The sequence below is a fragment of the Onychomys torridus genome, chromosome 8 (genome assembly GCF_903995425.1).
Source record: "Onychomys torridus chromosome 8, mOncTor1.1, whole genome shotgun sequence".
NCBI classification, from domain to species: Eukaryota; Metazoa; Chordata; class Mammalia; order Rodentia; family Cricetidae; genus Onychomys; species Onychomys torridus.
Genome location: NC_050450.1, coordinates 75,557,190 through 75,574,627, shown reverse-complemented (window position 1 = coordinate 75,574,627; position 17,438 = coordinate 75,557,190). Strand labels below are relative to the sequence as shown.

Genomic DNA, 17,438 nt, shown 5'->3' with positions numbered 1-17,438 from the left:
TAATTAGCTAATTCCGTCATTCCTGCCAAGACAGTGAAGGTTCCTCATTGTGAACACATTCTGCTGCCAACAGCTCAACTGGAACATTGTGTTTATTTATGAGGGGATCTGAGTGTGAACAATTTGGCTTCAAGATTAAATGAGGGAATAGGTTATATTGATAAACCTGATGTAATATTAGTCTTTTAAAGGAAAATTACAGTCACAAAGGGGAGCTCACGTGTAAAGTATTGAACATAATACAAAAACATTATAGAAATTGAGAACTCTCTTCCATTTACAATAGTTCCTTGCTTTCATGCCTCTTGCCTTTTTGAAAACTGGACAGATGTACTGGAGGCAACCTAGCTTGGTGTGATAAGCAGCAGATTGGAACACAGCACAGAACTAGGTGTAACAGTCCAAGTCAGCGGATAGTTACTACATATGCGGGACTGTGATGGGCAGTCCAGTGGGACACAAAGCGTATTCATGAATATATGCACACGTTCAAAGTCCCTAAATCATGTAAAAATAAGAATATGACAGAGCTGGGCATGCTGGCACACACCAGTATTTCCAGCAATTGGGAGGTGGAGACAGGAGGATCAGGAGTTGAAGGCCATCCTTAGTTATAGTGAACTATCAAGTACAAGGCTAGCCTGGGCTACCTGAGGCCCTGTTTCAAAACACCAAAAGAAAAGCATATATATAATAGAAATGGAAATAGATCAGTGAATCTTAAAAAATAGAATGAATGCTTGCTTTGGTAGCACATTTACTAAAATTGGAACTACACAGAGAAAAGATTAGTATGGCCCCTGAGCAAGAATGACTTGCAGATCTTTGAAGTGTTGCATTTTTTTAAAGATTCAAATACAACTTATTTGACAGCATATTTTAAACCTGTAATGTATTTTGCAAATAGAATTTAAAATAATATTTTATCAAAGTCATTATTTTTTGAAATGTCATTATTAAGGTCAGTATTTCTCTTGTTTTTAATCTAAACTGATTTATCACATTTTGGACTAAAATGTTTGGAGGTATATAAGGAAAGGAAATAGAATGAGACAAATGATGAGGAAGATCTCCAAGGAAAGGAGAGAATAATGAGTACTGTTTAGAAAATCAGAGAACTGGGGAACAGAGGAAGTCCTGAGTCCTGAGTTGGGTATGTGTTGTTGGCATGGGCATGACCATGTAAAGGATCATAAAGCCTCAGACCCATGGCAAAATGGCAAAGCCTAGCCCCTGAGTAAGGCTCAGTGATGGCAAAGCCTTTCTAGGTCTATGTGTGGATGTTGGTATTGTGGGCAGGCATGTCCACTGTAACTTTTCCCTCAGGGTAATTATGACATGAACACTGCTCCCTCACAGAGACCGCTCCTACTGATATTAGACAGATCCTCCTTTGTTCAGTTGTATACCATAAACCCCGCCTCCCTGGCCATCTGTATACCATAAACCCCGCCTCCCTGGCCATCTGTATACCATAAACCCCGCCTCCCTGGCCATCTGTATACCATAAACCTCACTTCCCGTTCATCTGTATACCATAAACCCCGCCTCCCTGGCCATCTGTATACCATAAACCCTGCCTCCCCATTCATCTGTATACCATAAACCCTGCCTCCCTGGCCATCTGTATACCATAAACCTCACTTCCCGTTCATCTGTATACCATAAACCCTGCCTCCCCATTCATCTGTATACCATAAACCCCGCCTCCCTGGCCATCTGTATACCATAAACCCTGCCTCCCCATTCATCTGTATACCATAAACCCCACTTCCCTGGTCATTTGCATACCATAACACCACCTCTGCCATTTCTTTGTTCCCTCACTGCCCCTCGCTGTCAGGTCAAATCCCTGGAGTTGTGCAAGGCTGTGGCAGAGAGTGAAAGGCTTGTCAGCAGTTCCCACCTGTAGTCCCAATTACTTGAGAAGCTCCAATTACTCATTTGAGCTCAGGCATTTGAGACTAGCCTGGAGTACATAGCAATATCCCATCTCAAAAATAAAATATAAAATTTAAGTTGGTTCTAGAAAAGGAGTGCCATTCTGGTGGATGGTGGTGGGAGTGAGACCAGGAAACTCTCACTCTGAGGTAAAGTTAGTTGTGGATGCATAAGTTACTGACACACCAGTTTTGTGTAAGGAGATATAAGCTCAACCTGGGGTATGTAATAGTTATTGAAATAATAAAGATTTGCATAGTATTTTCACATGTACATATAACAGTTTGGGGGGGGGCATTTATTACAACTCCCAATACATCCGTTCCCCTGTATGATTTCCTTTGGAAAGACTGGGATTTGAACCCATTACCACTTACAAGCAGTGTAACCTGGGACACAGTCCTCAGTATTACTGACTCTCAGTCTTACATGTCATGCACTATAGCTAGTGAGTTGTTTCAGGGCCGCTGCATAGGCTGCTGCACTGCCTTGTTCTGGGGGCAGCAGCCACACAGACCAGGGCTAGTCCATGAAGAGCCATCAGTAAATATTATCAGCTTTGCCAACCATGAGATACCTGGTACTACAACTCAAAATTGTCACAGCAACCAATGTATAAACATGTAAATGAGAATATTCTTTTTTTAAAAAAGTCTTGTTATGTAGCCCAGGCTATGCCCTACCATGCCTAGCTTTGCAATGTGATTATATTCTAAGAAATTGTTCATTTCTAAAAAGAGGCCAAGACTAACCCACATTCTGAAGTTTGATAATCAAACAGATCAAAATATGAATGGCAAACCTTTAAGTTGTGAAATTCTGTGATACAGATTATTTTGAGAAGGAAATTTAAGAATATATTAATTTTCTCGTCTAGTTCATGTGGTTCCTGTAGCATAAAAGCTGACCAGTGGATTCTATTTTTTCTTTTAAAGATTTATTTATGTATTACATATACAGTATTCTGCCTGCATGTGTCCATGCAAGCCAGAAGAGGACACCAGATCTCATTACAGATGGTTGTGAGCCACCATGTGGTTGCTGGGAACTGAACTCAGGACCTCTGGAAGAGCAGTCAGTACTCTTAACCACTGAGCCATCTCTCCAGCCCCCGACCAGTGGTTTCTTAAGTAAGCCATTAAAACCTTCCCTTTAACTCCAGAATTCTCAGTTGGGAGATAAAAGCCATCCTCTATCAAATTAACTATAATTAGGTATGTGAGTAAGAGTGCTAATATGTAGATGTTGTTCTGGATTTCTTAAAGGCAGGCTAAGTAGAAATTATGGCTGAGACATTGTAACTGAGCACCACTGCAGTACCAGCCTTCAGTACAATAGACAAGGAGCCTACAGTCTAAGTACTGGACTGCTCAGTGTTTCATGTGGTTTTCAGTCTTTGTGCCAACTAGGAAGGATTTTTATCTGGAGGGAATATGTATTGCTTTGGAACTTCTGGATTTGCAGAATTATCATATAGTAATAACGTCTTGATTTGTCGAAGTTTATCTGGAGGGAATATGTATTGCTTTGGAACTTCTGGATTTGCAGAATTATCATATAGTAATAACGTCTTGATTTGTCGAAGTCCATAGAATTTCTGACAGCCTACCATGATCTCATTCTTGAAATATGATTATTAATTTTAATTAATATTAACATTCTATTGGGGTACTTAGGGAGTGGGCTGATAAGGGCTTTTAAAATAAGTTACAGCCCTGTCAGCACTGTTCCTCCATCTGCTTGCTTGTTGACTCAGGGTTTCTATTGCTGTGAAGAGACACCATGACCTTATAACAGAGACTTATAAATGAAAACATTTAATAGGGGCAGCTTGCTTACAGTTTCAGATGTTCAGTCCATTATCATCATGATGGGGAGCATGGCGGTGTGCAGGCAGACGTGGTGCTGGACAAGTAGCTGAGAGTCTTACATCTTTTTTTTTTTTTTTTAATCTTTCAGAACTGAGGACCAAACCCAGGGCCTTGCACTTGCTAGGCAAGCGCTCTACCACTGAGCTAAATCCCCAACTGAGTCTTACATCTTGAAGGCAGCAGGAAATGGTCTCAGTGTCACACTGAGGGAAGCTTGAGCAAAAGAGACCTCAAAGCCCGCCCCTGTGGTGACACACTTCCTCCAACAAAGCCACACCTCCCAATAGTGTCTGTCCCTTTGGGGGCCATTTTCTTTTTTCTTTTTGGAGCTGAGGATTGAATCCAGGGCCTTGTGCTTGCTAGGCAAGCGCTCTACCACTGAGCTAAATCCTCAATCCTGCCATTTTCTTTTAAAATACCACACTTGTTTATTTGGAAGGGTTTATTTTGGTTCCCAGTTTTAGAGATTTTGGTTCCCAGTTTTAGAGATTCCAGACCATTGGAGATTTAGCAATCATGGCTGGATGGAGCATGTGGTGGAGGCAGCCCCTCTCAAAGTAGATAAGAAGGAACAAAACAGTTCTGTTCCTTTAAATATTTTCTGAGATTTTGTTTTATTTTGTTTTGTTTTGAGACAAGGTTTCTCTGTGTAGCTTTGGGGCCTGTCCTGGATCTCACTCTGTAGCCCAGGCTGGCCTTGAACTCACAGAGATCTGCCTGCCTCTGCCTCCTGAGCACTGGGATTAAAGGTATGCACCACTACCACCCAGCTTCTGAGATGTTTTTAACCTCAGTTATTTGAAAAGTTTGTTTATCACATTATATTAATCAAATGTTGATTTTTCACTAGGGCCAGTATTGACACCTAGTCCTCTCTTCCACCTTGTAGGCTCCAGGGAGAAAACTCAGGCATGCAGGCTTGGTAGCAAGTGCCTTTACCCACTGAGCCATCTTGCCCTTGTCACTTCCTTTGAGTCTTGAGTGAAGGATAACAAGTTCATTGATCTTTTTAGGACATCATTGGCTAATCCTATTTAAAAATTTCCATTGTAGGGTTGATTATAATGTTGCATTGAGTTATCATTGTAACTTTATTCATCAACCTGTTTTGTGTAGCCTCGACTGGTCTGTGATTCACTATGTAGAGCAGACTGGCCATGAGCTTACAGAGATCTGCCTGCCTGCCTTCTTAAAGGCATGTGCCATTATGTCCAGATTATGTCCTTAATGACAAGGTGTCTTCTGTAGTTATCATATCACCATAGAATAAGATTTTCTTTTCTTTTTTCGGTTGTTCGATTGTTTTGAGATAAGGTCTCTCTGTATAGTGTCAGAAGTCTGGAACTTCCGGTGCTGACCAAGCTGAAGCTAGAAGTACTGGTGCAGGCTTGCTATCTGAGCACGGGGAGGTAGAGGTAGGAGGATCAGGAATTTAAGGCCATCCTTCCTCAGTGAGGTCAGTCTGGGCTACATGAGATCCTGTCTCAAAAATAAAAATAAATGAAAAAGACTGGGCTATCCTTGACCTTGTAGTGATTCTCTTGCCTCTGCCTCCCAGCTGCTAGGATCAGGGGTGTACATACACCTTAACCAGCTAGGATTTCCTATTTCTTTTCTTTTTACTTTCTTTTCTTCTCTTTATTTATTTATTTTGGTTTTTTGAGACAGAGTTTCTCTGTGTAGCCCTGGATGTCCTGGAACTCACTTTGTAGACCAGACTGTCCTGGAACTCATGAAGATCTTCCTGTCTCTGTCTCCCAAATGGTGAGATTAAAGGCATGTGCCACCACTACCTGACTGATTTCCTATTTCTAAATTTGAAAATATTTCATTTTCTTTATTTTTATAGGAGCATTATATGTATTATACTTTAAATTTTTACTATGATAAGAGATATATCATTGTAAAATTATGAAATATATTTGTATTATGGCACACTATTTATCATTCTAGTCACTTTACACAACTTGGTATTATTAGGTATATTCTCAGTATATAATCACCACAGTCTTACCTCCAGAATATTTTCATCATTCTGAGTAGAAGCCACTCAAAAAGCCAAAAAGGCTAAATAGAACTCTGCAGGCATTGAACAGCAAGTCTCTGAGACTCTTCTAGGCCCTGGAAACCTTTTTTGATTTTGCTTATATATGAATTTGCCTTTTTCATGCTCTGAGATATTTCATAAAAATATCTTTATTTAATCTCAACTGTAGCCCTGGCTAGTCTCAAACTTGCTACAATTCTCTTGCTTCAGCCTCTTGAGTTGCTAGATTACAGACATGAGCTACCATGCCCAGCTTCAGAATTTCATTGGCTGAATAGTTGTGTGCGTGTGGGGGGGTGGTGTGGGTGTGTGGGTGTGTGTCCCACATGTGTTGCTGGGGATAAACTGAATGCCTTCTGCATGCTATGCAAGCACTTTACCAGAGTTACATCCTTACTTCATAATGCTACTTTTTTTTTTGGGGGGGGGGGTTCCAGACAGGGTTTCTCTGTGTAGCTTTGCACCTTTCCTGGATCTCACTTGGTAGCCCAGGCTGGCCTCGAACTTACAGAGATCCACTTGCCTCTACCTCCCAAGTGCTGGGATTAAAGGTGTGTGCCACCACAGCCCGGCTATAATGCTACTGTTTTGAGTCCTTGTTTTCAGTGTTTTGGTCATATATGTAGAAGTAGAATTGTGGGATTACATGGTAATTTTATGCCTAACATTTGAAACACTGTCAACATTTTTCACATTATAATTTAAGAATTCAAAATCTTAATTTTAATTATTTTTTTAGACAAGGTCTCATGTAGCCCCAGCCTTGAACTGACTATGTAGCTCAGGATAGCCTTGAACTTGCTTCTGATTCTCCTGTGTCCACTTGCCAAGTGCAGGGATTACAGGTGTCTGCTAGCATGCCCAGGGCTTCATGCATGTTAAACCAGTACACTACAGCTGATCTACACCCCTATCCCTAGAATCTTAGTTTTTAAATGTTGACTGTTTAGTTTAAGGTAGGAAATGTCTTAGGATTTCATAAATCACCATATGGAGACAATAGCGTTTCTAGAGTTGCCCGTTTAGAATTTTCTTGTTCAGTTCTTTAGATCTAAAACACTTGATCTTGATTTCCTTGGCATACATTCACTGAGAAGCTAGAAAGATTTTACATTCCAGTAGCACATGAAACATGCTAAAAATAGATCATGTCACTTTCCAAAGAGTTAGCACTTAGGGCTCCCACGCAGTATAAAACTCACACGATGACAAAACACTAGATTTTTCTCTTCCTTGTTAAAAAAGAAAAAAAGATTTTTCTTTAAATTTTATGTGTGTGTGTGTGTGTGTGTGTGTGTGTCTGTCTGTCTGTCTGTCTGTCTGTGAGACATGAATGCTTTGTTGCTCATGTGGAAGTCAGAGGACAACTGGTCTGTCTTTTCTTTCTCCTGTGTATGTTCTGGGGCTCAATTTCAGGCTTGGTGGCAAGCACCTTCACCTGCAGAGCCATCTTATTGGCTCTATATTTTCAGCTCCCACAAAATTTTTGTTTCTAAGTATGTATAAATAGTAGTGGCTTCCAAAGTTAAACCTGCACTGTATCCGATCTGTTATCAATATCGTTATTTGAAAATAAATAACGACGAGCTGGGCATGCCGGTGCACTCTCAGAATCCTAGCACTTGGCAAGACTGACTTGGGGTAGGCTTGTGAGTTCAAGGCTAGCCTGGGCTACATAGCAAGGATTTGTTTAGGCTGGGGAGAATTGGTGCAGGAGGGAGGTGGGGCAGGGAGGAACGGGAAAAAGAACGAGAGAAGAGAGGAGGAGGAAGGGGGAGAGATAGGCTGAAGAACTCTAAACAGGAAGAATAAAACAGTACTTAACAAGAAAGTATTTAGTACTTACTATGTACGAGATCCTTTGCTAAGCACTATAAACCCATTATCTAATTTAATCCCCTCAACAGGACACACTGAGTCAAAGTTCTTACTATATTGTGCAGATGGGAAACAAGGCACACAGGCAGGTTAAATGGTGTCTAAGGTCAGGTCAAGTCAAAAGTGGTAGTTCAGATTTAATTGAAATCATCTTTAAGTTTATTTAGTGACACTTGTTGGCCTGATGACAAAGATAATGTCTTTAGTTAACATTCACGGACACGTTTATGACAAGGTATCTGGGCTTCATTAAGACGCTTTGAAGACCATCCACTCCCATACCCTGGGCTTTAGTTAGTGGAGTCCCGGAGTTACTGTTTTCTTGGTATTTTAGGTCCTGGCAGCTCATAGAGGAGCCGGTGATAATTAGATCACACAGGTCCCCAGTGCAGTTCATTGCCGGCACTTGTCACTTGCTTTTTTTTTTTTTTTGGTTTTTCGAGACAGGGTTTCTCTGTAGCTTTGGAGCCTGTCCTGGACTAGTTCTGTAGACCAGGCTGGCCTTGAACTCACAGAGATCCACCTGCCTCTGCCTCTTGAGTGCTGGGATTACAGGCGTGCGCCACCACCACCCGGTGTCACTTGCTTTTTGTTACAGCCCCTGTAGTGTCTCTTCTCCCTACTTCCTTGAAACTTGGTGCTTTCTGAAAAAATATCTTCATGTCAGCCTCATAAAGACAGGAGTCTCTGAATAGTCCTTGGTAACACATGCTCAACAAACATTTGATGAATAACTATGTAGTGCATTGTTTCACTTGAGTGTTTAAATCAGCACAACCAGGTTATGGATTTTATTATGGCATTTCCGTATGTACTTTGTTTCTGTTGGCTTTTCCCCCCACAGCTCTCCCCCAATCCATTGCTTCCTCGTTATAAACTCTTGTCAAATAAGATCATGGAAATTGCTGCTAATTACTGTGGTTGTTGATCTCTGCCCCCCCCCCATTTTTCATAGCCATACTTGTAATTATAAATGTCTTCATGAGCATGTTAAAGTAATGTGCTGACAAAGGGCACAGATTTTGGGGTCATGCTGCCCCGAGATTGTCCCTGGCCCTGGGACTAATGATGTATGCTTAGGCAAGGCACTAAGCATCTCAAACCTCAAGTTTCTCATCAGGAAAATGTCCTTTGATAATATAACAGTCCCTTGCGTTTTTTCTTTACACAGTTTTAATTACCTGTAATCAACTGCCATACAAAAATAATAAATGGAATTTCAGAAATAATAACTCGTGTGCTATTCTGAGTTGCATGATAGACTCCCACACCATCTGCTGGGGATGAGGTTCATCCCTGTGTGCAACATGTCCAGGCTGCATGTGCTACCCACCCGCTAGTCATATAACATCCATCTTGGTTATTAGGTCAGCAGATGATGTGGCAGTGCTTATGTTACTCAACACCCCTGCATGCCAGCGCACGGCAGTGATGCTGACAGTTCAGACGGGCTTCTGAAGACTGCGCATCACTCTCTTTAAAGGAAACCAGAATGCTCTTGATTTAAAAGGAAAGAAGAAATTAATACGCTGAGGTTGCTAAGCCATTCAGTACACCATTCTGGGAGAGTACGTTCACAGTCTCTCTCTCTCTCTCTCTCTCTCTCTCTCTCTCTCTCTCTCTCTCTCTCTCTGTGTGTGTGTGTGTGTGTGTGTGTGTGTGTGTGAGTGTGTGTGTGTGTGTGTTTAGACAGGGTCTCACTATGTAGTCCTGGCTGACCTGGAACTTGATTTGTATATCAGCCTGGCCTTGAACTCAAAGAGATCCGCCTCTGCCTTTTGCCTTCTGCTGGGACTAAAGGTGTACATTAACATGCTCAACTATTCATGTGACTTTTTATTATAGTATAATTATTATATTTATTTGATCTCTCCTGTGCCTAAATAATAAATTTAACTTTATTATAGGTTATATGTCCAAGGAAAAGTAGCATACGTGGGGTTCAGAATCATCCCTGATTTCAGGCCTCCACTGAGAGTGTTAGACTTTATCTCCAGGATGAAAGGAGGGTTGCTGTGGTGCTGACCCACAGCACTGCTGTGTGATTATTAAAGATGACACACATGTTTAGGACTCGTAATGGTTAACCACTTTCCCCATTTCAGATTACTTACTGTTCAGTTGTAGAAGATAAGGTCAAAGAGCTAAAAGACTCTGGTTTTTAGAATACAACTTGGTAATTTACATTATTCCACTTATGCAAATCAAGGCTAAAATACAGATTATGGATGAGGCAAAGTAAATAAAAAAGACTGTGTGTGCCCCAGTGACTACTATTTCATTATCATGTCCGAACTGCAGAAAGTCCAACAGGGTTGCTATGTGCTATTTGTTACTAAGGTATGCAAATAAAAATTTAAAAATAATGAAATATACTTTGGATGTAGCTCAATCTGTAGAACACTTGCTTAGTATGCCTCAGCCCTGGATTCAATCCTCAGAACCGCAGAACACAGGACATGCTGGCACAGATCTGTAGTCACAGTACTCAGAAGTGGGAGGCAAGAGATCAGGCGGCCGAGGACATCCTTGGCCACACACTGAGCTGAATGCCAGTCCTGTCTCAGAAAAAAAGACTATATATATTTCAAACTCTGCTATGACTAAAGGAATTCCTTGCGGGAATGAGTCAGACCTAAAGGTTGGTAGCAGTGTTCTTACTAATTTTATAGACAACATGCTGTGTGAATATCAAGCTACAAAGACCTAATAGATACCAGAATTGTCATTATCAAGTAAAGTATAACTGAATTTGAAGCATTTACCCCTGGGCTCAAGTCCAATGGTAAGATCAGCTCTTTAAAGTGCAAATGGGAAGCAGTTTATGTAAGTGATTGTATTCTATGTAATATTATAGATCTTCAGCTAAACTTCACATTTTAGTAATCACCTGGAGCAGGAAAGAACTTAATAGAAAACAGAACAAAACTGTTTTCTCTCATCTCTCAATATGAATATTCCTACCTTTAATCCCCCTTTCCAGTGGGTGCTACTTTGAGACCAAAATAATAACATCTCCTTTCCTTTAGATGTAAACATGGCGGATGGCTTAGGGCCAGGCTGGTGCTTTCCCGATGCAGTGGAAATAGCTTCCTCCCCTTGAGAAGTGAGGGTAGATGGAAATAGAGTAATGGCTGAAATCCTCTTCCGTGAGGGATGGAATTAATCTTGAGAGCCTATGAGACTGGGACAAGAGTTGCCCTGGCTTTACGAACTCCATTACATAACTAAAGGCAGGGTGGGGGATGGGCTGAACTGTGAATGGCAGAATTTTACTGTCTGTTAGGTAGGTCTTCAGAGCTGTTGTTCATACAGCTGATAATCTGCTTATCTAAATGGGCAAGACCCCTGCTTAGGACTGACTCAGCTCTCACAAGGAATTTCCTTTACTCATGCTGCATACTTTAAATAGATGTGAACATGGTCTCTTCTCAACAGTTCCCTCAGCCTGTCTAAAATGATAGCGTTAGTCACCAATCACGTGCCGGTTAGCGTGAACTCAGTCCATCAAGCAGCTGCTGATGCCTGCCTGACATGCATCGAGATAAGGAGGTATTCACTGGAAGGTGCTGGAGGAAGAACATCATTTTATGCTCAAGGAAATGAAGCTGCGGCTTGAAGTGGGAGTTGAGGTAGCAGCTTCAGGAGGGAGGCAGGCGACACAGCCAGCTAGAGACGAGGACAGAAAAGTAAGGCTGGAGTGAAGGACACATTCGGAGAGGCAGACAGGTGACTGTGTGTGTGAGTGTGTGTGTGAGAGAGAGAGAGAGGGGGGGCGGGGAGAGAGCTCAGAGGGCTGTGTACAGTATCAACTGAGATGAACAGGCAAGGGTCATAGAGCGAGAACAGCAGTGGGTTATGTAGTTGTCAAGTTGGTTTTTTAGGGGTTCGCTAAGAATTAAAACAACCTCTGAGTGTTTGCTCTGTGGTTAGCAGGAAGGGTGCCAGCACTGGAACCACCTTCTCTTACTCTTTCAATCTGACCTTATACCGGGATTAAGTATTCTGCAAATAGAATGGGTTCACACTCCTAAAGGTGTTCCCCATAGACATGATATTTTCTGTTTTGCCAGAGATGGTGGTGGTGGCAGCACACACTTTAATCCCAGCATCTGGGAGGCAGAGGCAGGCAGACCTCAGTGAGTTCGAGACCAGCCTGGTCTACAAAGCAAGTTCCAAGACAGCCAGAGCCGTAACACAGAGAAACCCTGTCTTGAAAACCAAAAAAAGAGAGCTATTTCTGTCTAAAACACTGGCTGGCCATGAGTATAACATGTGGAGTTCATTCTACTTTTTATCCACCCACCCACCCCGGGGGGAGTGCTTAAATATAAGAAACATGAGTTTGATACTTTAGTTGATAATTAAATGATGGTGGCAGTCTGATGTACCATGCTGCCAGAAAGAACAGATCATCATTGATTCTGTTGTACCCGGTCTGTGACAACCAGGGCTGTCAGAGTCCGTTGCCTGTCACTTGTCTCAACAGTAAGGTAGCAAAGGATAGAAAAAGATGTCAGGGAACTGGCTTAGCATTCTCAGTGCTTGACCTTGTTTGACCTGGGGTAAACTCTGCCAAGCTTGATTTGGTTTTGATTTACACAATGAAAACAGTACATCTCCTTTGGTCATATGGAAACATGGATTGTGAAGATGGGATTATAAAGCTGTGAGCACCTTTTAAACTACAAGGCAAAATATTTAAAAAGTCTTAGCCTTGGAAGCTGGAGAGATGGCTCAGCAGTTAAGAGCACTTAATGCTCTTGCAGAGGGTCCAGGTTTGGTTCCCAGCACCCATACGGCAGCTAACAACCACCGGTCACTTTAATTCCAAGAGATCCAACTCTCTCTTCTGACCTCTGAGAGCACCAGGCATGTACACAGTGCACACAGACATGCAGGCAAAACATTCATATGCATACAATTACATTAAAAAAACACAAAAGACAAATAGTCTAAGCCTGTTCACTTCTCTTACCTAAGATCATATTTAGTGTAAGAGGAGCTGAAATGAGCATGTTCCTGCCACGTAAGTGCCTCTGTTAAACTGCTACACAGGCTGAATGTGCGGGGAAGCAATTATAAATGTGAAAAAGCCACGTGGACTTCACATAAAGGAAGACACACATGCTTGAAATCCCAGACGTAGGAATGGCTTCTCGGAAAGATGCAGGTGCAAGGGCAAAGGCTCCCAGGACTGGGTTACTATACATGTAAATGCAGGGGATGGATCTCAGGCCGCTGTAGTCAGTCTTCCAAATTTGAAAATAGCATTGCTAGGAGGTGTCTGGGTCATCTATGGATCAGTTCTTTGTCTTGTTCTCATTACAAAGGCCTGGCTGGCCTGGAACTCTGTATAAACCTGACGGGCAAACCTTCAGCAATCCTCCTGCCTCTGCCTCCTAAGCACTAGGCATGTATTATGTGTCTGGATTTTTGTACATTATTGTACAATATCTGCAAAATTAAGCATTGTGGAAACCTGCAGGAGCACAGGTCCTGGAGACCTTGTCCAGGGGACTGTGGATGGGGCTGTATCTGACCCCAGAGCCCGCATGCATGACTTCTTCTCAGCCATCATGCCCAAATTCATCTGCCTTCAAACTGGTGAAGCCCTGCTTCTTTGATGTGTGGATCTTCTGGCGGCCAGAAAACTTGAACTCTCCATAGGGCCTTGATCACACATGCTCCTTATTCTGCAGCTTGGTGTGGATAGACATAATGACCTGGCTGATGTGAAGCCTGCACTGTACCCTTAGGCTTCCCCTAAACACCCACATACTTGTCTGGAGCCTAGACTTTGACAGCACTGAGATGAGAGACATGAATTCACAAGAAAATTGTCTTCAGGGCCCCTTACAGCGACCCATATAAGTGACAGGCTGCATACGCCACCAAGGAGGCTACTGTGTGCACACCAGGCCTGCATCAGGGAAGGAACCTGGTAAACTTAATTGGCTTCAGATTTCTTCTTTGGAAATGGTCTCACCATGCAGCCCAGGTGGAACTCAAAAGCTCAGTCCTCCTGCCTCAGCATTTTGAGTCCTGGGTTTACAGGAATGCAGCACTATACACGTGTTGTCGTTACTATTTAATGAACTCAGGCTGGCACAACTGCTAAATATTGTTTCATATAAACCCCAGTGTTTATGTCTTGGGGTATTGACCTATACATAATGCTCTTCTAGAGGACCTGAGTTTGGTTCCCAGCACCATGTCAAGTGACTCATAAATGCCTGTACCCCCAGCTCTGGGGCATCTGATGCTCTCTTCTCAACTCCATAGGCATCTACACTCACATTTGTACAAACTTACACACACACGCATAATGAAAAAGAGTTAAAAATACTGGATCAGCCACCAGGAACTCTCACAGCTCTTCTAGAGGTGTTCTAGTCCCAGCACCCACATGGTAGTTCACAACCGTCTGGAACTCCAGTTCCAGGGGAGCCAGCACCTTCTTCAGACCTCTGCGGGCACCATGCATGCAAGTAATACACAGACAGACATACAAGAAGGCAAAGCACATACATAAGAATAAATCTTTAAATAATAAAATAAGCATATTTCTGTTGACGATAGTTGATAGTTTAGAAAGCTTTGTTAACATTGCTTCTCTGACCTCCACAGGCGTTCACGGTACACACACACACACACACACACACACACAAAGACGAAGAATAAAAAAACAACAAAATGAAAATTTATGGGCTTCAGCTCTCTCTGCTTTATTCTACATAGTTTATATTTCATTTTAATATTTAAGATTCAGATATTGGAATAATAGTTCTAGTCTTAATGCTTGCTCCCTGAGTTTTTTCTTAGGTTTATCCAGATTAAATGAAAATTTGATGTTTTCTAAAAGACATTTTAACTGGACATATCCAGCTGTTACATTTATAAATAGTTGCAGATGTCTACAGTAATGAAGGATTTACTCAGGTTGTTATGGCAACTAAAATTCCACAGAACCTCAAAGATAAGCTGTATTAAAGGAAGAGAGTACATTAAATGTACATTTAACCCAATTATACAATGAAATTATTGCTTACTGTCTATCATTTTAGATTTTAAAAGAGAAATTAGTTTTAGCTCAGCAAGAGAGACTCCCACTAAATTACAGGTTTGAGTATTCTTTGAAGGGTTTGCTGTAGCAGTAGTGGAGTGTGCTGACCACTTCAATTCTCTCCTCCCTCCCATTGCGCCCTCTCAGCTCTCCCTCTCTCAACCTCTCTCCTCTGTCTCCGCAGTGTTGAGGGTGGAGCACAGGGTGTCAATGTGCTAGGCAAATGTCCCACCTCTGAGCTATGCCCCCAGACCCAAATTGTCCTGTTGATCCTCTTTGTAAAGGGTTGCATGCTTTTTTAAATCTGTTGGCTAAGGCCCGAGGTATGCTTCTGAGTCCATGGAATATGACCAAGATTGCACTGGACTTTAAATCTGTGTTCTCACCGTAAAGACTCATCCAACCAGACTTAGAGTTATACTCTGTGAAGGCCAGTGGGTAAGCTGATCCTTCTGGATGTGGTAGTGCACACTTATAATCTCAGCAGTCAGAGCCTAAGTAGAAGGATTACACATCTGAGGCCAGCCTGGACTGATGGTAAAATTCAAAAATAAATACTTTGCAAGCCAGAGAGATGGCTTAGCAGTTAAGAGCACTTGCTGCTCTGGCAGAGAACCAGGTTCAGTTCTCGGCACCAGCATGGCAGCTCAGAACCGTCTGTAACTCCAGTACCATGAGGTCTGACACCTTCTTCTGGCCTCTGTAGAAGCCTGCATGCACATGATGCCACATATGTACATACAGGCAAACACGTGTGCACATAAAAATCAATGTTTAAAAATTAAACGAGTTTCTCTCCATGGGAGGCCTTACCCTCTTAGAGGAGGAAATGCAGGGGCGGGGAGGCTGAGGGGTGGAGCGAGAGAAGGGGTGAGAGGGGCATCTGTGGTTGGTAGTAAAATGAATAAAAAAATTTCTTCAGAAAAAAAAAGACACAAAACACCAGTTTCTATACAGTGAGTCTGGGAGTAAAATTCCAGAATCAGTGACGTTTTCTCTGTTTTTTTGTGTTGGTGATAAAACTCAGGTCCTTGTAAATACTAGGCAGTGTTTTTGACCCTGAGCTACACCTTTTTGCTAGAAATGGGGTGGTGGTGGTGGTGGTGGTGGTGGTGGTGGAGGTGGTGGAGGTGGTGGAGGTGGTGGAGGTGGTGGAGGTGGTGGAGGTGGTGGAGGTGGAGGTGGTGGAGGTGGTGGTGGTGGTGGTGGTGGTGGTGGTGGTGGAGGTGGTGGAGGTGGTGGAGGTGGTGGAGGTGGTGGAGGTGGTGGAGGTGGTGGAGGTGGTGGAGGTGGAGGTGGTGGAGGTGGTGGTGGTGGTGGTGGTGGTGGTGGTGGAGGTGGTGGAGGTGGTGGAGGTGGTGGTGGTGGTGGTGGTGGTGGAGGTGGTGGAGGTGGTGGAGGTGGTGGTGGTGGTGGTGGTGGTGGTGGTGGAGGTGGTGAGACAGATAGCCAAAACTGGCTTAGAATTTGCCATGTACCTCAGTGGGCCTTGTGCTCCTGCCTCAGTGTCCGGGTACTAGGATGCAGGCACACACTGCCATTCCACTTCCAGATAAGCTTCAAAAGCTCTAACTTGTATTCACTATCATGCAGACATTTTTTATAGATTTACTTTTATTTATGTGCATGTATCTGTATATGTATGGCATGTGTTTGCTGGTGCCTGTAGAATCCAAAAGCGTTGCCCCCCCCCCCCCAGGTCCAAAGAAAATCCACTCCCCTAAATTCTGGCCAGTCCTCATCACTGTCAGAAGGACAAATGGCTATCTGTGGTGCCTGTGAGCATACCAAAGCTTCCATGCTCAGTCAGTCAGCACCTGTGGCTTTTCTCAGCTCTTCTCGCCACGCCCCTGCTCTCATCTTCTCAGCTGTGAGCTCTCCTTCCCCAGCTTATAACCTGCCATTTCAGCCATGCTCTCTCCTGATCCCCTCTCCTTTGGTGGTCTCTTCCCTCTTTTCTCTCCCTCTCGTCCTCTTCCTCTCTCTCTCTCCTCTCATGGCCTGGTCCAGTCTGCTGGCTCTGTTCAGTCTACTTTCTCTCCATGCTCTGGACTCTTCTAGATGTCTCTAGCTGTATTCTCCCTCTTCTACAATAAAAAACTTCCCCTAGGGGCTGGGGACTTAGCTCAGTGGTAGAGCGTTTGCCTAGCAAGCACAAGGCCCTGGGTTCGGTCCTCAGCCCTGGCAAGAAACAAAAAACAAAACAAAACAAAAAACCAACTTCCCCTCAACCATACCTTGGAGCAGTCATTTCTTCACTTTATATACCCTGGAGCTGGAGGTAACAGACAGTTGTAAGCTTCCAGACATGGGTGCTAGGATCCAAACTCAGGTCCGCTAGAAGACCAGCAAGCCTTCTTAACCAGAGCCATCTCTCTAGCCCCAAGGTTTACTTTTATTATATATGTGCATTTGGGTGTGGGGGGGAGTATGTGCAAGTGGGCAGGTGCCTTCAGAGTCTAGAAAAGGATATGGGATCCCCTGGGATTGGAGTTACAGGATTGGTGTTTGTAAGGTGCTTGATGTGTTCCTGGGAACTGAACATGGATCCTCTGCAAGAGCAGTAAGTGCTCATAACTGTTGAGCTGTCTCTCCAGCCCTAATACATGCATTTTTAAATAAAGCTGAATAGTGT

At 43.0% G+C, this 17,438-nt stretch overlaps 1 protein-coding gene, 2 non-coding genes and 1 pseudogene across 3 annotated transcripts in view; 3 read left to right on the top strand and 1 right to left on the bottom strand.

Moving 5' to 3' along the window:
* Ppm1e (protein phosphatase, Mg2+/Mn2+ dependent 1E) overlaps positions 1-17,438 on the top strand; it is a 140,655-nt gene that overhangs the window by 45,744 nt on the left and 77,473 nt on the right. The gene's annotated exons all lie outside the window — the stretch shown is intronic.
* LOC118590458 lies at positions 741-845 on the top strand. The gene has a single exon (XR_004945760.1). It is a non-coding gene; the product is annotated as a U6 spliceosomal RNA (small nuclear RNA).
* LOC118590500 lies at positions 13,576-13,701 on the bottom strand (annotated as a pseudogene).
* Positions 16,916-16,990, top strand: Trnaa-agc. The gene has a single exon. It is a non-coding gene; the product is annotated as a tRNA-Ala (tRNA).